This window comes from Callithrix jacchus, chromosome 7 (assembly GCF_049354715.1).
Source record: "Callithrix jacchus isolate 240 chromosome 7, calJac240_pri, whole genome shotgun sequence".
Taxonomy (NCBI): domain Eukaryota; kingdom Metazoa; phylum Chordata; class Mammalia; order Primates; family Cebidae; genus Callithrix; species Callithrix jacchus.
The window spans coordinates 6,968,129-6,994,218 of NC_133508.1; the positions used below are offsets into that span (position 1 = coordinate 6,968,129).

The 26,090-nt window shown below is 42.7% G+C and overlaps 2 long non-coding RNA genes across 3 annotated transcripts in view; both read right to left on the reverse strand.

Moving 5' to 3' along the window:
• Nucleotides 1-1,991: 1,991 nt before the first annotated feature.
• LOC103794076 (uncharacterized) lies at nucleotides 1,992-21,753 on the reverse strand. 2 transcript variants are annotated; one of them, XR_013520414.1, is made up of 4 exons: nucleotides 21,526-21,753; nucleotides 18,823-18,884; nucleotides 3,116-3,297; nucleotides 1,992-2,513 (listed from the first exon to the last, which is right to left on the reverse strand). It is a non-coding gene; the product is annotated as an uncharacterized LOC103794076 (long non-coding RNA). The 2 variants fall into 2 exon arrangements; XR_621327.6 differs by lacking the exon at nucleotides 18,823-18,884 and adding an exon at nucleotides 18,710-18,790 and having other exon boundaries at nucleotides 2,279-2,513.
• A 989-nt stretch (nucleotides 21,754-22,742) lies between these two features.
• LOC118155239 (uncharacterized) overlaps nucleotides 22,743-26,090 on the reverse strand; it is a 28,089-nt gene continuing 24,741 nt past the window's right edge. Inside the window, exon 6 of the long non-coding RNA XR_013520415.1 lies at nucleotides 22,743-22,852. This is a non-coding gene — a long non-coding RNA (uncharacterized LOC118155239). The remainder of the gene's footprint in view (nucleotides 22,853-26,090) is intronic.

Sequence of the window (26,090 nt, forward strand, 5' to 3'; positions counted from 1 at the left end):
ACCTAGGCTTCCTGGGACTCAGTTAGAATCTGATTGACGTGAGACTTCTGAGTTTGTCATTCTAAGTCAATGGAGCCAATTAAGTCAATAAGTCAATTCTCGGGAGGCTTGAAGCACTTGCAAAAATATGTTAGATTCTAGAAGACTTTAGCTGGCTTAGTGGGAAGGATATGGTTTGGGGAATGTGATACTAGAAGAGAATTCCTCAGGCACCACCTGTGTGTTACTCTATAATCCTTCTCTGGGAGGAGAGAAAAGCGTATGTGGAACTGTTTAATTAATTGAGCTAGGAGTTCAAAATTCTTCATCCTAATTAGGAACTCTGAAAACTAGAGGAGTTTAAAGATCGAGAATGCTTGCATCTCTCTGCGAAGATAATCAGTTATTGTATTAGTTCATTTCTGTTGCACAGACTGGGTAATTTACAAAGAAAATACATTAATTTCTTTCAGTTCTAAAGGCTGGGAATTCCAAGGTCAGGCAGCACATTCTAGTGAGGGCTTCAGGCTGCATCATAACATGGTGGAAGGCAACAACATTGCCCATAACAGGGCAATAGCGTGTGCAGGAGAGGGACCCAAACTGGCTTCTCTAACAGACTCTCTGGTAACAACTAACCCATTAATCCATGAATAGATTCATCATTAACCACCTCTTGAAGGCCCTACCTCTTAATACCGTTACGTCAGGCATTAAGTTTTAACATGCATTTCGGAGGGACACACATTCAAACTGTAGCAGTTATGCTCCCCAAATAATTATCCAAGGGTGATTCCGGAAATTCTACTACAGATCTGTTGTTACCATTCACTCATCCATCCATTCATTCATGAATGCCTATGTCCATTCAACGAAGGCTTAAAAATGACCTGCAAAGACTTTGCCCTCTGCTAAGCACTGGTGAGTGAGACCCTGCATTCGTGGAGCTTACCATCTAGAATAGAGCTAGGCATTAGACAAGTAAAGACTTGAAATATTTAATTAAAAATTTAATTATGCACAAAGGACAAAGACGGGGTTTTGTAGGACTGCAATTAAGCCACATAACCTAACCTTGGGTTAGGGGGGTTTTCCTGAAAAAGTGACATTGTAAGCTGAAATTTAAAAGATGAGTGGAAGTCAGCATTGATTGTAGTCTTTTTAAAATTATTAAACTTGATTCTCTAGCTGATGCATAAAAATGTATGTTGTGCATAATAGCACAAAATGTAAGTGTGCCCACTACAGACGGCACAAATAACACATTCCATTGTATTTGTCATTCTGCAAAGCAAGAAGAAAATAATTCAGTTGAATACTATTTACCCACCGAACAGATACAGTCTTCCCTCAGTATTAGTGGAGAATTGGTTCCAGGACTCCTGTGCACACTGAAATCTGCAGCAGTGGTTCAACCTAGATTGCTTGATTTTATGATGCTGTGAAAAAGGTAAGTATTTAGTAGAAAGCCTATTTCAGATTTCGAATTTTGGTCTTTCCCCAGGGTAGCGGTATGTAGCTGTAGCACTGTGCTCTCTCTCAGTGCTGAGCTTCAGCTCCCAGTCAGCCACCGAATCATGAGGGTAAAGTACTGGTACTTGACACCTTCTTAAAGAATATCATGCCTGCCAACCCGTCCCGTGTGGCTACGCCAGTGCCTCCCCAGCCATTCTCAAGCCTCATCAGCAGAGAGCGATTGACAGCACTGTGGCTGCAGCATCCCATCAGCCTGCGTTTTAGTTCTGTTTCAAACGTTTTTCAGGCCCAGTGTGCTTTCAGCTGCGTGTGTTAATGGTGAGTACCCAGGTGACCATTTTGGTTTCAGTTTCGCTACAGTGTTTAATAAATAATATGAGATAGTCAATACTTTAATGTAAAAATTAGGCTTTGTGTTGGATGATTTTGCCCAACTGTAGGCTCATGTAAATGTTCCAAGCACATCTAAGGAAAGTCAGCTTAAGCTACGATACTTGATAGGTTAGGCGTATTAAGTGCATTTTCAAGTGATGATATTTTCAACTTCAGATGGGTTTATTGGGACATAGCCTGTGTTTTTCCATTTACATTAATATAAAGTAATACCTGACACTGGGCAATTTATACAGAAAAGTGGTTTGTTTTGGCTCAAGGTTCTGCAGGCTGCACAGGAAGCACGGCACCAGCATCTACTCCTGGTGAAGCCTCAGGAAGCTTCCAATCATGGCAGAAGGTAAATGGGGAGCCAGCATATTACATCATGAGAGAGGGAGCCAGAGAAGGAGAAGGAGGTGCCAGGCTCTTTTTCACAATCAGCTCTCACATTAACAAACACGGGGAGAACTTACTCATTGGCAAGAAGATGGTTCCATGAGGATCCACCTGCATGACACAAACATCTCTCACCAGGGCCCACCTCCAACGTTGGGAATCACATTTCAGCATGAGGTTTGGAGAGGACAAACTATCAAACCATCTCAAAGTCCCACGGTAAGTGGAGGAGCATCTGAACTGAGACTTGCGACAGAATTCAAATACAGAGGTTTCCACATTTTTACCTGAAAGAGATGTTCAAATAGAAACCTTATTAGCAATGTTGATTTTTTAAAAAACTGCATGGCTGTTTTTATTAACTTTGATAGTTCAGAGGTAGTTTCTTTGCTGATACAAATTTGGGATATAGTGTGGGTCTCAAGTCTGAAAAAAATACACTTAAGGAAAAGCATTGTAGACATGAGAAATGAAAAGACAATTTTCTCTCAGTAACTTCAGACACAGGTGAGGGGTAGCAAAGGATACTAAATGGGCTTGGAAGTTTCACTATTCAACAGAGTTTCACCTAATAAAGCATGATTTGATCTGAACACTACAGGGGCTAGGGTAGGGAAGAGAACTAGGAAGACCTAGCGTAAGAAGCAAGAGGAAGACACTTCAGCGTGAAGAGCCTGAGGGTGGTAAGGACACTTTTGTAGCAATGGTCAGTGCATGGCTGTGGCTATTACTAATCTATTTTAATGTCCGTAGATTCTGCATTTTAAAAAAATTAGAAGAAAGAGGGACAAATACGTTGATTACTCAGACACAAGCGAACAAGGATGCCGATCAGCTATTTAGGTAGGTTGACACACAGCAGGTGAGATTTAATTTTGATAATTTCTACCTTGTGCAAGGAAGTGGGGGGGCACAGAGGAAGAAGGGAACAACCACTTCATGGAAGAAGGAGCATCCGGTCAGTCTTTCAAAGGGGTCCTGGAGCCATGGAGCTGTCGTCTCTGTAACAATGCTTCACGATGGAGAAAGCACTGGAATCGCTGAGGGATGCCTGAGAGATGCCTATTGTTTCTAAACAGCAAAAAGAAAAATATTGAATTCAGAGTATAAGCATCTGTAGGTCGATCAAGGGAATAAATGCAATGACTTCATTCAATTTTAAGAACTCTGAGGATATTTGACCGATTTCTGGTTTTGTTTTTGGTTAGTTGGCTGGTTTGTTTTTGAGACAGAGTCTCACTCTGTTGCCCAGGCTGGGGTGCAATGGCTTGATTATGGCTCACTGCAACCTCCACTTCCCAGATTCAAGCAACTCACCTGCCTTAACCTCCGGGGTAGCTGGCATTGCAGGCATGCACCACCACACCTGTCTACTTTTTATTTTTATTTTTTTGTATTTTTAGTAGAGATGGCTAGGCTGGTCTCAAACTCCTGACCTCAGGTGATCTGCCCACCTCAGCCTCCCGAAGTGCTGAGATTACAGGCGTGAGCCATCATGCCTAGCCCAATTTCTGATTTTACAAGCAAAATTATATCTAGCTCTAAACTATTTCGGACTAATGGGTATTTACCATCTCCTTGCATTCCAGCATATAAAATGTGCTTAGTGAGACAGAAAGTGGTTGAGAATTCTTCCAACCTTGATGCAAAGATGGTGAGGAGAGAGATAAGAATAACTAACATTTTATATGGCATTTATCATGTGCCAGACCTGGTTCTGAGTGTTTTATGTTCGTTTACTTACACCATATTCTTTTTTTTTTTTTTTTTTTTGAGACAGGGTCTCACTCTGTTGCCCAGGCTGGAGTGCAATGACTTGACTATGGCTCACTGCAGCCTTGACCTTTGGGGCTCAAGCAATCCTCCAAGCTCAGTGTCCCATGTAGCTGGGACCACAGACATGCACCACCACACTTGGCTAATTAAAAATTTTTTTTTGTATAGACAAGATTTCACTTTGATGCCCAGGCTGGTCTTGAACTCCTAGACTCAAGGAATCCTCGCATTTCAGCTTCCTAAAGTGCTGGGATTACAGTAGTGAGCTACCACACAGACACTACCTTCTAATATTAATAGGGATGAATTGCTCTTTTACCTATTTTACATTTGCCCAAACTGATAAATTAAAAGACTATCTTTTCCTCTAGTGACAGCCTTTATTTTTGTTCTCCTTCCTTCCATAGGTTAAACCTGAGCAGTCTGGCTGCAGAGTTTAATTCTTTGTTTGCTTGTTGGTTTTTTGAGACAAAGTCTCGCTCTTGTCGCTAGGCTGGGGTGCAGTGGCCATCACACTCGGCTAATTTTTTGTAGTTTCAGTAGAGACAGGTTTTCACCAAGCTGGCCAGCCTGGTCTCGAACTCCTGGCCTCAGAGGATTTGCCCCCCTTGGCCTCCCAAAATGCTGTGATTACAGGCATGAGCCACCACACCCGGCCCACAGTCCAATTCTTAACCATCCTCCCATGTTGTCTCCTTCCGATACAGCAGAGCCCATTCTCCCACACTGGTAACATTTTCCTTAGAATATCAATGGACAGGCCTATCTGAACAAGTGCAGAACCTGGAGCTTCTTCCACACGTTAGCACGTTAGAATACCAGTCAAAATAGGTATCTATTCCTGTTCGCTTATGTATCTTGCATGTCTGTATAGAATCGCGTTGACGACTTGGAACCGTTCTAAATTCTGAACATTCTAAAACATTCCCATTCTGCTTTATGTATCAGCCAGCAGATGAGGAAAGAGAATTAAAAGGTTTAGGATGATGAATTCCTTTATTGTCTTGTCCCTTCACTTCTAACTTCTGACCTCACTTCTAGGAAGGTCTTGTACCCTACACAATAATTCTACTTAAAGACTGCTCCATAAAGAGATCAAGCTCTCATGACTCTCAATGCCTTCAACGATGTGCTCATTGCTGAACAAATTCACTAGTTATTTTGGAGAATGTAAATGACTGTGGTCAGTAACCAAAAGCCAATGGACAGTGTTTATCTTGAGTGGCTGTATTACCAATCATGCTTTATTTTTATTCTCCTTCCTAACAGGGGAGGAAAGACTTGTTCTCTCCCCTCTTAGGTTCTATGGCTGGCCATGAGCATTAGACAGCAGGCAGGTTAATGGGGAAAAGCACACAGACATGATTGGACAGATGTGTCTGTGTGTATATGAGGCCTTTCATATGTAAGAAATGAGAATTCCAAGAGGTGAAAAGGTCCGAGAACCGATATACCATGTTAACAGATAAGGAAACATTGTGGAACCATGGCTAGACAGAGAAGGACGGGGTTTGGGTTTGGGGAGGCAAATCATAGACAGTGACTAAGAAATACATAGGGAAAATTAATGGGAGGCAAATATAACTTTAGTAGGGTTGTTTGTATGGATTCATCTCGGCTTTGACTCTCCATCTCTGACACCAAAATTCTCTCCTCTTCCTGGTACCTGGAGAGCACTTTTCCTCCAGAAAATGTATGCCCCCCTTTTGTATATATAGAAAGTGGGAAGACAGAGAGCGCTTCCTGGGTCTGCTGTTTCTCCATTGCCTTCAGCTCAAAATAATCAATATCCCAAAATAATACATTTGGGGGTGGCATACTCTGATCCCTTTCACGTGTTTTCTTCTCATCTTTTTCTTCCTTCCTTTTATTCTTTTCCTTCTTTCATCTTTTTTGTTTCCTTTTTTCTATTTTTTGTAGGCTCTGATTGTTTTACAATGAGTATTAATCACATTTTAACTAAGGCAATAAAACTGTTTCCTCTGATTGTTTTTGCAACAAGTATTCACATTTTAACTAAATAAAGAAATGATTTCCATTTTGAAGGAAAACATGCTTCAAATAAACACAATGATACCTTAAAATTGAACAATTTCTCCCTGTTTCTGTTCCAGTTGTTTGTTGAGGTTTTTGGTGAGAATTGCTGGGTTGGCTTGGCAGAGAGCCAGATCACCAAGCATCTATGTCTGTTTTCTGCTTCTGTTTTAGCCCAAATTCGGGGTCCACCAGTGGTCTGAACGACCTCAACTTCCTCACTTTGACTCTGCATGTCTGACCGGCTGTGTTTGAGCTGCCACACAGACAGACGTTGCAGTTCTCTTAAAGACCTTGTTTCATATATTTTCTCTCACACGATACTGAGTTAGACGCAGCAACCACCCCAGTTATTCTGCCAGTTTTTCTTTATTGTGCTTGACAACTACTTGGTGAGAGAATGGATTTTCCTCTGTGAAGTCCGCATGCAGCAGCCAGTTGATTCTCTGAGAGAACAAGATATTTCACCAGTAACTGGATCAATGGGCCAACCCATCTTTGACAGGACAGCAGGACTCTGCCACCAACAATGCAGGAGAGCCTCTGTCCAGAGACCATGGCATTCCTCCCATTTGGGAACTGATGATGGGACAGCTACGGCAGCCTGCGGCCAGAGACTCTGCTAAGGAAAAGAATAAGCAGAGAGACTCGTGCTGTGTGTGCTTCCCATGCGTTCAGCTCTGTCAGGCAATCTCTCACACATTCTCTAATACGTCTTCTCTGCTCTTCTTGAGGTAGAATTATCTCAAATTTTTACATGTGAAAAACTATATTATATATAAGGAACTAAACAATTAATCCATTTAAAGTGATACAGTAAGCACATGAGATGCCGGATTTCAAAGAGAAACCAAACCTTTTGGACACTTTGAAGACCAACAGCATGGAGGTGGTTGGAGTGGACCCCAAACCGACGTGAGCTGGCTCCTGACACTGGCCCAGTAAACAACTAGTTGTGGTGTACTGAGATTAAACACTTTTAATTTTAATTATTTTACATATGAAGTAAAAACTAGAGAAAATGTCCAGCAGGAAAAAAAACACTACAGCTCCTCTGGTTGTCATGGAGATAAGCCACTTCGCACTGCAAAGCCTTCCATGGGGAAGCAATGGAGATTTCCAACTCCTGAGAACTGCATTCAAGGAGGGTTTTCACTTACACTTGCTCAATGTCTGTCATCTCTGAAAAAAAAAATTCTGGGGGAGGTAGATATTTACACTCATTTCCTGGGATAGAAAATCTGAGTAGCACATGCATATTCACTATGGGTTGTTTCAGGACCCATAATGGAAACAAGTTTCCATTTCCTGTGAGGTGTGTACATAGTAAGTGTGTGTGTGTGTGTGTGTGTGTGTGTGTGTGTGTGTGTGAGAGAGAGAGAGAGAGACAGGGAGAGAGAGAGAGAGAGAGAGAGGGAGAGGGAGAGAGAGACAGGGGGAGAGAGAGAGAAAGAGAGAGAGAGAGACAGGGAGAGAGAGAGAGAGGGAGAGAGAGAGACAGGGAGAGAGAGAGAGAGGGAGAGAGAGACAGGGGGAGAGAGAGAGAAAGAGAGAGAGAGACAGGGAGAGAGAGAGAGAGGGAGAGAGAGAGAGACAGGGAGAGAGAGAGAGGGAGAGAGAGACAGGGAGAGAGAGAGACAGGGAGAGAGAGACAGGGAGAGAGAGACAGGGAGAGAGAGAGAGACAGGGAGAGAGAGACAGGGAGAGAGAGAGAGACAGGGAGGGAGAGAGAGAGAGACAGGGAGAGAGAGAGAGACAGGGAAAGAGAGAGAGACAGGGAAGGAGAGAGAGACAGGGAGGGAGAGAGAGAGACAGGGAGAGAGAGAGACAGGGAGGGAGAGAGAGACAGGGAGGGAGAGAGAGACAGGGAGGGAGAGAGAGACAGGGAGGGAGAGAGAGACAGGGAGGGAGAGAGAGACAGGGAGAGGGAGAGAGAGAGAGAGAGACAGGGAGAGAGGGAGGGAGAGAGTGCCAATGAGCTCTGTAGGAAGCATTGGAAGTGCCAGCCTATAGAAGTAAACATAAAACCCAGGCAAAGGACGAAAGAGAAAAAGTTAGTTTGTCTCTAAAAGGAAACAGCCTTTAGATAGGAATGCATTTGAATCAGAAGAAATATGAAATTCTCATTCCTGGCTATACCATCTGCCCCACTTGTGAAGCACTGGTTGATTGTTAAGATACTGCTAGTGTAAATCGTGCAGTTTCACAGACTCTTAGGCAGCTGCTGTGTAAGTAGGGAAATGTGGGGGCTGAGGGCTGCCCTGGGCTTCCATTCTGGGAACTGGGGCTTCTCAGAAGAGTGGGTTTAGGGTAGCTGCAGTATGGAGGGTCTACAAAATATGGCTGGAGTGAAGACACTGGAGAAGGAGAGGCGGCCTTACTACGGCATTCATTGCAAGGATGGAGACAAGGAGGTGAAGGCAGGCAGAGGCACAGGTGCCAATCGATAGAGGCAGGAGTGCAGAGGAGACATGAGGGAGGGCGGGCAGAAGACGGAATGGCTGAGTTCCCTGCTGTGTGGACGTTTCAGTGCAGTGCCTAAGACTTAGCCCTTGGGTAATGGGGAACAAGTCTAGCACACCAGGGGAATTAGAGAAGACTAACCCCCTCCTTCTCTAGACTTGGAGGCAGGGAGGCAGGGAGGGCAGGTGGTCGTGTGGGTGCACACAGGAAATGAGAGAACGTAAGCCACAAGTCGAGGGGCTGGCTGTCTTCTTGTCTGTTTAGATAAAAATAGCTACTTACATGGTAGACAGTTTTCAACCTACCTTCAAGGCTCCCTGCTATTACTTTTATATCATTTTTGAATTTAAATTAGTTGATGATAGAAAGTGGCAGGTGACTGGAGAAGATCATATACTTCCTTGAAATCAAGGAACCATCATTGACACACCTAGCATTTTGCATGAGTTTATACTGAGAATTCGTCAGTGAACTAACCATTGTGATTAGGTACTGGTTTTGGACAACTCAAATGATCATAATGAAGTTAATGTACATTCCGTATGTTATGCACTTCCAAACTTTTTGATAAAGTAAAGGATGAGAGGGATACACTGTCAAATTTGATAACGAAATTGACAAAATTGATAATTGATCATGAATAATGATAATTGATAATGAAATTGGCAAAAATGACTGTGGGACATGTGTAGTTTTCAGAAGGAAGATATTCATGAGAAAAGAGCTTCTGCATGATGGTGAAATGACAGGAAGGAACCTTCAATCAGATGAGGAGAACTAGCGCAAACGGGAATGTGAGAAGATGGGATGGTGGAAGCAGAGATTCCATCAAACACTTGGAAGAGATTTTCTTACGAACATGACTGTATCCATCCATCAGTGCTTCCTCCTTCTCCTGAGAAAGCAAGTAGACAGATGAACAAAAAACCAGAAGAATTTCCTAAGTCCTGCAAATTCAACTGTACATGAAATTTAGAAATCAGATGATATGCAGACTTTAAAATACATGTAGGGACTTTCAAAAGCCCCAAATAAGGCAGCAGCAGATGGGAATAAGAGCAGTAGGAGAAAGCAGGAACACTCAGAACCTCAGAGAGTAATGAATGGAATTGTAAAGAAGGAAATTTCAGGAACATCCATTAAAATTCAATTGCTGATGGTCAGGTTATACGAGAGCTATATCTCCCGTTTCTAACAGTGGATGTCTTGTACCAGGACGAGGAAATCTGGTGGCAGAAGTCATAGTTGCCCCATAAATGGAAATCTAGTCTTATACAGAAAAGCAATATTCACACTGAGCTTTCTGCTTCTGTGGCAGTGAAGGAACAAGCCCTTTGCTGTGAAGCCAGCAGAACTACCCTGCTTCATCTCTACCTATAGGACGAGTCTGCTAAAAGCTGGCTCGTGAAAAATCAAGTTCTCAACAATAAACAGTAAGAAAATTTATTGTGAATAAACATATGGAAAAGATCTGCAAAGCTTTCTAACTGATATGGATTATTCACCCTAAAAACAGTGCCATGGAGCAAAGATGAACTGCGACCAAACATTTTGCAATGATTTTAAAGAGCGTAATGAAGCCATTGCTTCCGAGAAGGAATGCCATAAAGCGGAAATGTCCTAACTCAGGGAGTCAACGTTCAACTGCAGGTTATAAGACAGGAGTGAGGAGAGCTCAGAAAAAAGCTGTCGTAGAAACAAAAAGGAAATCCAGTGGCCGCAAGAGAGAATCAATGGTGGGAAATAAAGACAAAGGGTCCTGAAGGACAGAAATGAGAAACATAAAATAATATGGTAACACACAGGGGAAAAGCCCTAGGAAGGAAATGATTGACAGAAAATAAATGCCACTGGAATTTTCTTTCTTTCCTTCCTTTTTATTTTTTTATTTTTGACACAGGGTCTTGCTCTGTCACCAGGCTTGCGTACAGTGGCGTGATCCCAGCTCACTGTAACTGCTGCCTCCTGGGTTCAAGCAATTCTCCTGCCTCAGCCTCCTAAGTAGCTGTGATTACAGGTGCATGCCACCATACCTGGCTATTTTTTCTATTTTTAGTAGAGATACGGTTTCGCCATGTTGGCCAGGCTGGTCTCAAACTCCCAACTTCATGTGATCCACCCTCCTTGGCCTCCTGAAGTGTTGGGATTACAGGCATGAGCTGCTGCCCTGGACCAGAAGTTTCAAAGGTGAATGAAATAGAACAAATAGGCAAAGGCATAGGCACAAATTAAAATGAAACAAATCTGCAAGCTGAACGGGCATACCATGAGCCAGAAAATACGCACCCCAAATTGTCAGCATGAAAATATAATTTTGTGAAACTGTTGAACTTGAAAAACAAAAAGAGACATCTTTGGGAAGCCAGGTAAAAATACTGTCACTGAAACAAGGGAACAAATATAGCTGGCTTTCGATATTCCCAGAGCAACACGAAGACCGGGAAATAATCCTTATAAGACATATATGAAAATAAATTGTGGGCCAAGGGTTTTCATGAGGCCAACCTCTCCTTACTGTATAACAAATGCAGAAAAAGAGTTTTGATCTGGCAAAACTCAGGTTATATTGTTCCTATAAGCCTGTGCTGGGGTCCCTGCTACAGAATAAGCTTTATTCATCTAAGAGATGACTGAGAAAAGTACAGCGAAGGGACTAACAGTAGTGCATGAATATATCCAACTGTACAAATGAGATTGAAATGGTGGGGTATCAGTATGCAGGGTAAAATATAATGGAACCTCTGCCTCCTGGGTTCAAGCAATTCTCCTGCCTCAGCCTCCTAAGTACCTGCACAAACAAGGTATAAATGCTATGAGTGATAAAAGTGGGAGAAGAGGGGAAGAGTGTGAGTTGATAGGTTTGCTAATTGCTTCATCTATAAGCCTAGCTATCAAAGGTATCATTTAAGACTCACAAACTAGGAAATAGAAGCAGCAGCATATTTAATACTACATAGTTAAGCACCAAGAAAGGTAATATTATTAAATGAAATTGGGTCATGGAGAGTAGGGAGATATAATAGCTAGGAACTAAAAGGAGTACTGGTAATAATGCATAAATTTGCCATTATAAGGGCAATCAACCTTTAAACAGAGACATTTTTAACTCTGTGATGAAAGTGCTATTAACAGAGTATAGAGTAAGAGACCTTTAAGATACCGTGAACACATAAACATAAAATAATGGGTGGAACTAGAGCTTGACGTATCTGTCACATTAACAAGTATAAATGGTTTTAACTTATCTATTAATACAAACAGATTTCAGGTTGGATCAAAACCAAACACCACTCGATGCTAAATGAAAAGAGCGTTCCTAAAAACGAGCTTCAGAAAGCATAGAAATAGAAGTATATAAATACAAAATAACAGAAACGCTAGTCAAATGCAATAGAAAAGAAAACAACGACCACAAAGTTGAATATCAGACCACGTGGAGTTCAGGCCAGAAGGAGACGGACAAGGACGCTTTGTAATGCCAACGCGTGAGTCATAATGAAAACACATGAGCCCTACGCTAAATATAAAATAGCAGCCACAGTCATGAGGCAGGGATTAGAGGAGACACAAGAAATCGAAGCGAACTGGTAGCGGGAAATCCTAATGTATCTCTGTCAGTCATGACAGATCAAGTACAAAAAAATATGGGTACAGTAGTTCTAAATAACATTACATGATAGATCGATCTGTACTAACGTTCCATCCTGAAGACCGAGCATAAGCCTTTCCAGAGTGGCCCCAGCGCTGTCAGTACACATTATATGCCCAAATACAGTACACATTGGGTCACAAAGACATCCTAAATAATGCTCCAAACTACAAAGAGTACAGGCACATTCTCTGATCACAATTCAGTAAGACAAGTAGTTCATGAAATTGGATAACTAAAGTTCTTTCAACCTTTAAAATATATGTGTGTGTGTGTATTAAACCTTTAAAATATAAAATATATATATTTAAACCTTTAAAATAAATATATTATATATATATATATATACACACAAATGAAATACAAATGAAAATTGGAAAAAATATATATATTATATTTTAAAATTCTATCTCCTAATTAGTGTTATGCTAAATAAAAAGCCCCATATCTTGGATATGTAATTCTTGGATAAAAGGGGAAATACAAATGAAAATTGGAAAAGGTCTAGCTACACACCACCTAATGTGGTTGCCACAAGCCGTGTGTGGCTATTTAAAATTAAATTTAAAAAATAAGTTAAATTAAAAATTAGGTTCTTCAAATCAGAAATACCAGTTGCATTTCAAGTTCTCCATACCCCAGATGGCCAGTGATATTTCCATTACCCCAGAAAGTCCCAGTGGATCTAGAACATAATTAGAGTGAAGACACAACACGGGAGGATGCACCTGCACAGCTGTGCACAACAACCTCCTCATAACAGTAGCTAAAACATGCGCCGAAAGATCAGGGGAAACAAGCACATTTCTACTTTACCCAAAAAGTTAGAAAAAGAACTCCAACGCAAGCCTTAATGAAGATAAAAGCAGAATTTAATGAGTTAGAAAACAGAAAAACAGTAGCCCTAATAAATAAATCTACAAACCATTCATGAGAAAAACACATAAACTGAAAAACCTACTTTTGGCAAAGGGTAAACATACAAAATAAAATAATTTTAAAAAATGGAAAAGGAAATATAACTAAACTAACAGGGATGACTAAATGAATGAGACTATTTCCCTAAAATCTCTGGAGATGATCTGGAAACCAGAGGAAATAAACAATACGACAGGAAAAATTTCAAAGTCATTATATTAATTCCCAAAGTTATGACATGTAAGAAAACCACTCTATCAACAAATGTGACTTATAAATAGTGATTCAAAACCCTAAATAAAGGTTAACAAACAGAATTGAGCAACACATTAAAAGAACCATCATCAAGTAGGGCTAAGGCTAGAATTTCAAAGCTGATTCAGTATTAGAAAATCTATATAATTTATCATCTTCATAGAAAAATCACACCATTATCTACCAATGTCTCTCAAAAGCATTTAAAATTTTTCAATAACTCTTCTTGACGAAAATAAAAAAGTAGAAATACATGAACACTTCTTTAATAAAGCATTGGTATCTCAATTCAAAAACCAGTACTAGAGACATATCCATTAAATATCAGGATAAAATCAGGGATGACCGTTAACATCATTATTTAATATTTCACTGTAAAATTAAAATAAAATTTGATGAAAAACGAGATTTAAAAATGGAATGGAAAATGTAAAACCATTGCTATCTGCAGATGACAGCGAAACTGAATATTTGGAAAATTGAAGTGAAAGAACTTTTCAATTTTAAAAACTGTAAGAGAATATACTAAAGTAGTAAGGTATAGGATTATTACACAGAAATCATAGCTTTCTTATATATTAACAGTAGCCCGTTAGAAGGTATAATGGAAGCAAAGACCCCATTTACAATAGCAACCCAGAGATAAAATACATAGGAATAAACTCAACACAGCATGTGCAAGATTCAGATGAAAAGCATTAAAACAAGGCCCAACATCTGCTCTCAGACCCAACGGTTACACTTCTGGCTGCTTATCACATAGCTGTCCCGGCCTACACTGAAAAGATATGTTTTGAGATTGTTACAGCACTGTCTGTAATTGCGGACAGTAAATAATCCATCAATAAAGAACTAGTTGAGGGCCGGGCGCGGTGGCTCACGCCTGTAATCCCAGCACTTTGGGAGGCCGAGGCGGGTGGATCACAAGGTCAAGAGATCGAGACCATCCTGGTCAACATGGTGAAACCCCCTCTCTACTAAAAATACAAAAAATTAGCTGGGCATGGTGGCACGTGCCTGTAATCCCAGCTACTCAGGAGGCTGAGGCAGGAGAATTGCCTGAACCCAGGAGGCGGAAGTTGCGGTCAGCAGAGATCATGCCATTGCACTCCAGCCTGGGTAACAAGAGTGAAACTCCATCTCAAAAAAAAAAAAGAACTAGTTGATAAAATACAGTATTTACTTTGATTTACCCAAGTAATGGGCTATGATACAGCTACAAAAGAGAGTAACTGTCCACTGGTGGATATGGTAAGCTCTCCAACCTATAGCGTTATTTGAAAGCACAAGAGGTGGAGTAGTGTGAACAGAGTTTCCCTTTTTTGTGTTAAAAAGGAAGAAAAATAAGAATGTGTATTTACTTTTATTTGTATATCTTCCTACTCTGGAAGGATACATAAAAAAATTCATGACAATGGTAACGTGTAGATGAGTAGCAGGCATTTGAAAGAATCTTTTCACTGTATTCCTTTTAATACATTTTTAATTTTTTAAACTATGTGTGTCAATTACCTATTCCAAATTAAATATAAAATATTTAGGAGAAATACACAGAGTTTAGAGAATAGCACATGGCAGCCTAACCTAGGTTTTTTGTTGTTGTTGCTGCTGTGTTTAATTATTTCTTAACTCAGAATTGGGAGGCACATCATGCACATTACAGGGTGAAGGCATTTGGAAGACTGATATTTGACCTAAGATGCCATGCAAAGTTGGGTTTGTTTGTTTGTTTGAGATAGAGTCTCCCTCTGTCGCCCAGGCTGGAGTGCAGTGGCACAGTCTTGGCTGACTGCCACCTCTACCATCCAGTTCAAGCAGTTCTCCTTCCTCGGCCTCTCGAGTAGCTGGGACTACAGGCGTGTGCCACCATGTCTGGCTTATTTTTTGTATTTTTAGTAGAGATGGGGTTTCACCGTGTTAGGATGGTCTTGATCTCCTGACCTTGTGATCTGCCTGCCTCAGCCTCCCAAAGTGCTGGGATTAGAGACGTGAGCCACCGTGCCCAGCCTTTTTTTTTCCCCCCCGGAACCTGGCTTTAGGTGAAAAATACTCGTGCTAATTTTCTGGCTTGCTCGAGTCAGCAGAATGCTTAAACAAATGTCCGGGACAGTTGCCGGGCAGCCCCACAGAACAGGCAGAGTTTTCCAGGACGGCCCATTAATTCTTTCTGCCTCTAGAGGCATTCAGAGACAGGAACATTAAATGTGGAGAGACAAGCCCAATAGCACTGGTATCAGCTATTTTTCTCGTAAAATACCGTATTTTGATGTGACGCTATTGAACCTTCACATTTAACGACCTCTGCAACACAGCTCTATCAGGCGAAGCCATCTGTATTTGGGAAAATATGTCCACTCTTCTGTTTACTCTGCATACATTGTCTTTACTTAAGGTTTAGGGGGAGATGCATCTATTTGGACATCTGTACTTAACTGATTATAGGCATGGTGAGCAAGTTTCGTCCTTGTGCCTGCAGCTGCCGGGAAATGATAAGAGCCCAACGTATGTTAGAAGCAACAATCGCAGACAAAGAGTACAACTTGTTTTTGAAGGTATGTAAACCTGAAGTTTAAGAGGCTGGGAGTTGCTGCCTTTCTTCCCTCCCACCTTGAGTATTAGTTCTATTCAAAATAACAAATATTCTAACGTGCCAGGACAGCATAGCTTTTTTGCTTTGGAAAGGAAAATGCACAGCTTGTGTGAAGTCACCCACTACGCTGGCTCCTAAGGCGGACACCCGAATTACCTCTGCCTCTGCTTCAGAAGGCTGCTGCCACCTATGGGCGTCTGTCTGCATCTACGCAGATGTGAGGTCTCCGAGTGGGGAGAAGGAAGTACTAACACACGGAGAATACAGGGCCCAGAAGGGGAGCATGTGGAAGTCAGGGTAGGAACGGCACGAGAGCCATCCCATCCTCTGAGAACTGCGACCCAGCTCTTTCCTATGAACCTTCGGGTGAAATAAGATGATCCACCTCAACAGACCCGTGGTGGGGAAAGGAGAAACCTCGACAAAAAGAAATCACATCCCTGCCTATCCGTTAGACTCCTGGGGCTCTGACCATACTGACTTGTCAAATGAGAACACTCAGACACCACCCTGTACTTGCCGGCATAGTTCCTGTCTGTTTGTACGTGTATTCCACGAGAATATTGCAACAAAGAAAATACAATTATTTTTAGATGGAATTTTGCTCTCATCACACTGGCTGGAGTGCAATGGCATGGTCTCAACTCACTGCAACCTCCGCCTCCCAGGTCCAAGCGATTCTCCTACCTCAGCCTCCCAAGTAGCTGGGATTACAGGTGCCCGCCACCACGCCCAGCTATTTTTCTATTTTTAGTAGAGACAGGGTTTCACCATGTTGGCCAGGCTGGTCTTGGACTCCTGACCTCAGGTGATCTGCCTGCTTCAACCTCCCAAAGTGCTGGGATTATGGGCGTGAGCCACTGCACCAGCCCTATAATTTTTAAATTATTTCTTTTTTTTATTCAGACAGAGACTTGCTCTGTCACCCAGTCTGGAACCTGGTGGTACGATCTCTTCTTACTGTGACCTCCGCCTCCTGGGTTCAAGTGATTCTTGTGTCTCAATCTCCCGAGTAGCTGGAATTATAGGCGCACAGCTGTGTCTAGATAATTTTTGTATTTTTAGTAGTGACAGGGTTTTGCTTTAGCTAGTCTCAAACTCCTGGCCTCAAGTTTCAGCCAGGCTGGTCTCAAACTCCTGGCCTCAAGTGATTTGCCCATCTTGGCCTCCCAACTTGCTGGGATTACAGGCATGAGTCACTATGCCCAGTCTGAATTAGTTTTTAAAAAGTTTTTGTTGGGCAGCAAAACACACTGCCATGTGTGTACCTATGCAACTGTCTTGCATGTTCTGCACATGTACCCCAAAACCTAAAATGCAATAAAAAAAAAAGTATTTGTTTCACTTGCTTATATCCTATAAATCCTAGAATCACGAACTCTATTAAGTGTTGGGGACTGTGTAAAGCAAACAGGCCCACACTTTAACTCCAGGAACCTATTTTAAGATATCCTGGACAGGGAGTCCTCTGGCCTGTGTGTAATGGCTAACTGGTGCGTCAACTTCACTGGGCCATGGGTTGCCCAGATAGCTGGACAAACATTATTCTAAGTGTGTCTGTTTTGGGACGAAGTTAACATTTACATCAATAGAGTAAGGCAAATTGCCCTCCCTAACACGGGTGGGCCTCATCTAGTCCACTGAAGGCCTCAACAGAACACAAAGGTTTACCTTCCCCCTATTACAGGAGTTCCTCCTGCTTGATTGCCTTCCAGCTGGGATATAGGTTTTCTTTTTGCCTTCAGACTCAAACCGAAACACTGGCTCTTCCCGAGTCTCAAGCCTGCTGGACTTTGAGCTGGAACTAAACACTCTGCTCTCCTGTGTCTCCAAGCTGCCCACTCTCCCTGGGGATCTTGGGACTTCCCAGACTTCAGAATCACATGAGCCAATTCCTCATCATAAATCTCTTTGTCTATATGCACACATCCTGTGAGCTCTGCTTCTCCGGCGAACTGGGATAATATGCTGTGTTAAAGCATTTTCAGGGCTGCTCATGTGCTAAGTGAGTCCAAGGCCAAGCAGTTAGCTCCTAAGAGAACCAAGAGCTGGACTCAGAAATGTCATCTCCTCCTGGATTTCTCTGTTTTCACCCCTCCACTCATCCCTTCATTCAGCAAGCATTTATGACCTAGAGCTAAAATTGAGCCACTTTACAAAGTACTCACAATAAATATTTTGCAATTACCTCCTTGCCTGCAAACCCAGTCATGCTCAGTATTTCAGCAGCTCACAATACAGTCGTGCCCACCTTCTCCAACAGCACCCCCTGCTGGTTTTCCTCCTACCTCATCAAGGGTCCTCTCAGTTCTCTTTGCTAGGTCTTTCTCAGCATGGGGTAACAGGCTCTGGTCTGGCCACCTGCTCCTCCCTACCTGCACCTTCCCATTAGGTGCACTCATCCCATCTCTTGGCTTTAAATGCCTTCTGTATGTTGAGTCCCAGACTTATATTTCCAACCCTAAACTCACTTCAATGCTCCAGATTTGCATGTTCAACTGTCTACTGTGTAGATATTGACTGAGTGACTTAAATTTAACACATTCCAAACAGAGCTCTTGATTTTCTTTATCTCCCGCTGTCCCCGACCACCTTGGGCACGTGTCGCCAGGACTCCCTGAGACTGTGTCATGGGCCTTAACCTCAGAAAAATAAACTTTCTAAATTGATTGAGACCTGTCCCAGATATTTTGGGTTTACATCCCCTACACTTCATCCATGGTGGCCTTTTGATACTCCACCAGGCTGAGCTCGCTCCTGCCCATCTGTTCCCTCTACTTAGAAAGGTCTTGTACTACCTCCTTTCATGGTTGGTGCCTCCTCAGGCCTCGGTTCTGCGGTCTTCTAAGACAGGCCTTGGAATCTGGCAGATACAGATCCTGTAAAGGAACAAGGTTACAAAGTCACAAACCTGATGTGCCAGGAAAATGTAGTTTCTTCCTCCTATGAAGCTGCTCTATGTGTTTCTGCCTCCTAGAGAGGAGAGAAAATGAATACACAACATTTGTCTCATTTGGCACGATTCAAGGATTTAAACAAAGTCTACAGGTGTAATTGAGCCATTTGGGGCGACTTTCACTTTATTTCCATTCTATCCCTCCTATTTGTCCCTGAGATACTGTCTAGGACTTGAAAGAAGATAGAGTGGGGAGGAAATCCCTTGCCCTCGTGTGGTCTGTGGGCGTGTGCTGGGTTTTATCTTCTGAGTTGGCTAAGTTCCATTCTGGGGTATCCTGATGGTCTCCTGTTGACGTCTGCAGTTGGTGAAGTGATGAACTGTCATTTGTCCCTTCAGGCAGAGCTGGCGGTCCCTCCCTGATGCATATACCTCTTTCAACTCTCACTGGCCATCCAGACTCCTCTCAACTTGCCTCTGTTCTCTTCACATTGCATTCAGGGCCTTGTTAGACAAATATCATGGCCTGCCATACATATCCAATCTCATCTAAGTCCATCATCTGCCACAACTCTGAAGCCAGGTATGTCACAAGATTCACTGTTCCTGGCCACAGCCCAGGAGGGCACTTAGCCCACCCATATAGCCTGTGACCAATCAGATTCTCTCTCTCTTTCTGTTTCTCCCCCCGCTCACACACACACACACACACACACACACACACTCTCTCTCTCTCTCTCTCTCTCACTCTTATCTCTCTCTCCTGTCTCCATCTCACTCCCCTCAATAAATTGAGCAAAGGACACTGAAACAGGTCAGGAGATTGATTTTCAGTATTCCATATCCGTGCATGTCCTTTTTCCCTCATTGTCTGAATACATTCAGTACTCCTACACTCTGCTTCCCTTTCCCATCTCCACACTTGCTTAAATAGCTCAAGAGAGTTTCTCTTCCTTGTAACCAGTAGCACTTTGGAGAACAGACCCTTCAACTAGACACCGTCTCCCTAGTATACTGGCTCTTCTACTTTTCCTGTATACCAGTCTTCACTTTCAGCCAAAATGATCTATTTACTGTGCCCTAATTACCTCTGGAAATTTCCCCATCTGAGGCTTGGTATGTTCTTCTATCATTCCCAGTTCTATAGATTTACCTGCTATTCCTACTCCGCTGTCTCCATGAAGCAGGGTGCTCTCCGCCCCCTTGACTCCAGAGTACTGTGTTTTCAGCCCCCTAGAGCACCTGTTTTACATCTAGCAGGTAACACTTTCTCCTTTCGTATTTTATTCCCTGGGGGCTGCATAGTCCTCGCCTGCACCCGCATGGTACTGTGCCCACTGCAGGAGCTCGGTCAGTATTTGTGGAATCTCAGGGAAGGAGTGGCGCTTTAAAGTTTAAAGCCAGAGAAACTTACATGCTCAATTCAGCAAACCCCCATCAAGTGCCTGCTACGAGCCAGCAGGGACGCTGTTACTACAGCCGTGAAAAGAAAGCAGTCTTTAATTACAGAGGAGACAAATAGAGACGCTGTGAGCTAGGATGAAGAGGGCTGGCAGGGACATAGGTACAGAGGCTCAGGTGACTGCAGGTGATGAGGAGTAAGTCTGCCCAAGAGAGTGGCATCCAGGAAGGTTTCCCAGAGGAGATCACATTTGGGCTAGCCTTAAAAACGGGACAGGTGTTCTCTAGGTTGAGAGGTGGAGGAGTAGGGATGGACGAGACAGACCCAGACTGGAAATGAAGGTGCAAAAGCACATGATGTGTTTTAAAACTGTCAGAAAACCAGTGTGTGTGTGCATGTGGGTGTGTATGCATGATGTGTGTTGTCTCTATGTGTGTAGTGTGTGCATGTGTCTGTGTGTGTAGAAGGTTTGGGTGAAGAACAATATAGTGGGGAAAATGGGGAATTTGATCTGAAATGAGAAGGGGTCAAATTGTGGACAACACTGCATTTAATATTAAACACTTTAAACAATTTGGTAGGCAGAGGGAGGTAAGTAAAGGCTTTAATCAGCCAAAGAATGTGATCACCTTGTGTTTTAGGAAGATAATGATGGATGCATGGTAGAGCATTTGAGAAGATGAGCAGTCTACCCACTGATAACCCTCTGTCGAGTATTTACACCTGCGTCTATCCCCACACCTTCGTCCATGTTCATATCTGTATCCATGTCTATCTCTGGATCTATGTATCTACCTAACAAGATGCTCCAGTGGTTTTCAACTGGGGGCAACTTTGTCCCCCAGAGACATTTTACAATTGTCTATCTGGAGACATTTTTGGTTGTCACAACTTGGGGTGTTACAAAATGTCCAAAAACACACAAGACGGCCCCTGACAACAAGGAATTATTTGGCCCCAAATGTCAATGGTGCCAAGACTGAGAAACCCTGACCGGCCTGTATGTAGAATCCTGCTCAGATGCCAACTCCTAACTGGATCTAAATCAACTAAGCAAAGCCTTCAAAGTGAAACCAGTTCCCTTTCTTTCTCTCCCTCTTTCGAGATCCTCAAAGCCTAAGTAGGTCAGAAGCAGCATGAATGCAGTTCCGTTTTGTTTCTGCGCTGCTGAGTTGAAGCCAGGAGTGGCCCCTGGTATTTGTCTTCTTGTTTGACGCAAACATGCATTCTTAGGGCATTGAGTCTGTAGAGCTGCTTTTATAAACGGATGGGTTTCTAGAGGTGACGATAATTGCGAACTTTTAGAGACTACTCACCATTTCCATACATGTTCTTCTTATCCCCATTTTCCAGCGGAGAAAGCCGATGCAGAGAGCGATTTACCTAAGAGACTCACGGTCAGCTGGCAGATTTAGTAATTGATGGAGCTGGACCTGAAATGTAGGTCAATGCAACCACCAAGTCTGGCTCGTAACCGTCGTGCCATGTTGATCTTTAATGCACTGTACAAGCTTCATTATAATTTCCTTCTACGGTGTTGGTCTGATGAGCCTAATCCTTTTTGACTTAAAAACGCAAGGGTGGCTGAAAGAGGGAGAGGGGTTCACAGCTGTGCTGCGTCAGGCAGAACCTCTTGCAAGTAAAATGAAAACAGTTTTGCAACAACCACAGGAAAAAGAAATTATAAACAGATAAAAGTGTCTGGATCACTTGAGTACACTGATTTATGACTAGCACTGTGTCCCTTTGAGAAAGAATACTATACGATGATTCATATTTGGCATAAAAGATGTTTCCTCTAGCTGAGGAAACTGGCAGGTCCTCTTCTGTCTTCTCATATGAATATTTAAGAGCCCTGCCTCACCAATCATTAGATTTTCTAAAAATTATAGGTGTGAGCCTCTTGTCCAGAATGCTGGCTTTCTAAGTAGGCTTTATTGGATCATCTATAAGTTACATACTTAAAAAATAATTGGATTTTTAGGCCACTTGAAGATTTCAGAGCCACTTCTGGGAAGCACTACTCTGTTAATGCACTTGCTGCTGGTCATGGATTGCTCCACGTAGCTGTCGGTACTGAAGGTCTTTCCCAGAGCCTGATGTGGGATGTGCCTCCCCTCTTGCTCCAGGCACAAAATCAAGCTGAACTCTACTAGTTCAACTAGTTCCCCACTCTGGAGCACAACCCCAGAATTGGGCATGCCATAAAGAAAGAGATGAGCTGGGCGTGGTGGCTCACGCCTGTAATCCCAGCACTTTGGGAGGCCAAGGCAGATGGATTACCTGAGATCAAGAGTTTGAGACCAGCCTGGCCAACATGGTGAAACCCTGTCTCTACTAAAAATACAAAGATTAGCCAGGTGTGGTGGCGTGTGTCTGTAATGTAAAGTACTAAAATCAGCCTGGGTTTGTCTTCTTGGGGACCATCAGAAATAGTCACATTTTGCCTTTGAAGGGGAGGGAATGACCCCAGGAACTGATCCCCCAGGAACTCAGGCCATGTTTGCAAATGATACTGACTAGACCTCTAGGCAGCTTACTTGGGAGGCTGAGGCAGGAGAATCGCTTGAACCCGGGAGGCAGACGTTGCAGTGAGCCCAAATCGCAGCACTTCACTCCAGCCTAGGCAACAAGAGCAAGACTCTGTCTCAAAAAAAAAAAAAAAAAAAAAAAAAAAAATTTAAAAAGGAATGAAATATAGCCATGGTGACTATCAGGGTAGGGGGTAAAGAATGATTTCCTCACCCATTGCAAAGATTATGGCTGAGATTCTTATAACAAAAGACAGATTAACAAGGGAAAAGCAGACACATTTATTTAATTCAAGTTTTATGTGACACTTTATATGGAGCTTTCAGGAAGGAGGATGCAGAGAAACAGCACTGTGTAAATGTTACGCTAAGTCTGATGAAGAAGTGGATCCTTGTGAAGAAATGTGATTGGCCCAAGGGGGTGGAATCTAATGGGAATAAACTGGAGGGAACTCAGCAAGGCCCATCTGTTCAGACCATCCTGTGCTCCTGTGTCCCATCGGGCACCTCTGGAAGGAGAACTCATTCCAGTCCTGTTTCAGGGAAGGTCAGCTAGGTTATCAGGCCTGCTTCAGGGGACATGGCATGAGGGAAATTCTCTCCAATGTTTATGGTTAACTTTTGCAATTTTCCCAAGGTGCATAATTTGGGGTAACATGTCCTGAACCCCAGTGCCAACCAGAAGAGAGGGTCTCCTGGGTGGAAAGTATTAAAAGAAACGTGGGTGTGTCTTCTTGGGGTCCATCGGAAATAGTCATATTTTGTCTTTGAAGGAGAGAGAATGAGCCCAGGAACTGATCTCCCAGGAACTCAGGCCATCTTTGCAAATGATATTGACTGGGCCAGTAGGCAGAAATGGAACTGTGAGAAGGGCTGAAACAGAGCTGTGAGTTTGTGTATGGGGCAGCTGGAAGGAGCTGGAGAGGTTGATGGAAGAAAAGGTTAAAACAAGGAACTGAAAATAAATATTTGAGATTCCATTATCACTACTTATTAAATTTTTGAAGACTACACAGTGAGACACATCAATTTCTCTTTCCTTTAAAAGAAAAAGAGAGAGAGGAAGGCAAAACCTAACCTCCCAATCCCAGCAAAAGGAAAGAGACACCCCTGTAACCCAAGGAAAACCAGTTTCCCTTATTGCTATTTCACGGAAGCAGCCTGATCCACCAGGGAGGGACCAAAGAAAGGCTTTTATTTAAAATTAATGGCTGAGGTCGCCTCTTAAAAGCCTGTCATTTACATGAACAGAGGAGCAATTGCTTCCTGACAGCGGTGATGGGAAAATGGAAACATTGTCATTGATGTTTTACCCACAAACCTCCACTCATCTACTTACTCCATTTTTATCCCTTGACCTGTCTTTTTAATCATTTCACCTCCTTTCTGCAAAGAATTACTGCTGTCTCTAACACAGGCAGTGACCTTACTGCCTGGGGGTTTCAAGGACCCCTTTGACAAGGGGAGGTCACTTATGATTGTCCATTCATCCTTTCAGGGATAAATCACGTGGGTTCTTCCCCATTGCATGTGGATTCATGGGAGAATGGAGATACAGGGAAAAGGTTGGGTCTGGGTCTCTCACTGTCCAGAGGAGGGATACCTGCAGTTCCCAGTGCACCGCTCAAAGGACATTGTCCAGGGAGCCAGTGGTCCAGCTAGCACTGTCCTTAGGTGCAAGCATAACTGTCATGTCTTCTAAAGACTGAGTGTTGTCCTGAACACACTAAAGACCATCCTGGCTACAGAACACACCATCACTGCAGAGTATTCCTTGGTTTTGTTTTGTTTGAGGGGAGAGAGGATGTTCTTGTGGCCCCATTTGCCCCAAAGTGAGTCTGTAACTTCTGTCTGACTCTCTTGGAACTTCCCTAAGCCATCAAGTCTGTGTGTCTCCCCAGAACTACAAAGCTACAACATAAATTGAGGCCTTCCTGGTCTGAAGTCTCCAAAAAGAAATTTTCTCTTTCTCTGGCTCTTCCCCCTGGATTTTATTTACTCTAATTTTCCTTCAAGATGTATGTGGTGATGCTTCAGAAGCAATATTGTGCAATGGCTAAGAGTGTGACATAGACATATGTGACATATGACACAGACCCTTCAGTCCGGCTTCACACTGGCCACACTGAAGGGTCTATGTCATATCCCACATTTGCAAGTGTTGGGGAGAGAAGACTTCTCACCCATCACAAGGCTTGTGGCTGAGACCCTGATATCATTTGGAGGTTTGTCTCCTCCAAATATCATACTGAAATATTGATATTTATATTGAAATATGGGGGCCTGGTAGAAGGTGTTTGAGTCATGAGGGTGGATCATTCATGAATGGCTTGGTGCCCTCTTCACAGTAATGAGTGAGCTCTTATTCTATTAGTTTATGCAGAGCTGGTCGTTTAAAAGAATCTGGCACCTTGTCCTCTCTCTCTTGCACCCTCTCTTGACGTGTGACGTGCTGGTTTCCCCTTGGCCTTCTGCCATGCGTGAAAGCTAACTGAGGCCTCACCAGAGGCAGATGCTGGCACCATGCTTCTTGTACATGCTGCAGAATTGTGAGCCAATTAAATCTCTTTTCTTTATAAATTATTCGCTCACAGGTATTCCTTTGTAGCAACACAAAATTGACTAATACAACCCCCTATAAAGAAAGACAGATCAGGAAGGGAAAAGCACACAAATGTATGTAATATAAGTTTCATATAATACCAGAGCCTTCTGAAACAAAGATGCAAAGAAGCAGGAGAACCATGTATATTTTACACTAAGTCTGATGAAGAAGGGAATAGTTATGGGAAAACGTGGTTGAACAAAAGGAGTGTGATCAAATGGTAACAAACTGGGGGGACTTAGTGAGGCCCATTTGTTCAGATGCTCCTACGTGCCTCTGTGTGACATTCCTTCCTTCTGCTATAGGGGAAAGCATCTGTCCATAAGGAATTTTAGGAGAGAAGGGAGGGAGAAGGTCAGACACTGAACTTCTTTGGATACATGACCTGCTTTTGGAAAGGAGGGCAAGGAGAAGGTCAGAGAGACCTTCCTGCTTCTGCTTTCTCGAATACCAAGGTGTCATATTTTGGGGTAACATGTCCTGAACCCCCTCAATAGTTGTGTCTTGGAGAAAATGTAAGCTTCGGTTTCCTTATCTGTAAACTGGGAGTAGTAATTTTAATATACTAGTGTTTGAGGACTATATTAGCCAATGGAATCAGCACAGAGCCTGTGATATAATAAATACTTGATAAATATTACCCTTATCAGTAGTATTATTGCTTCTTAATATTATTATTAACACACATGCTCTATGTAATTCAGGTCAGACCAGTTACCAATGCCATCCTACATTGCAAAACGCC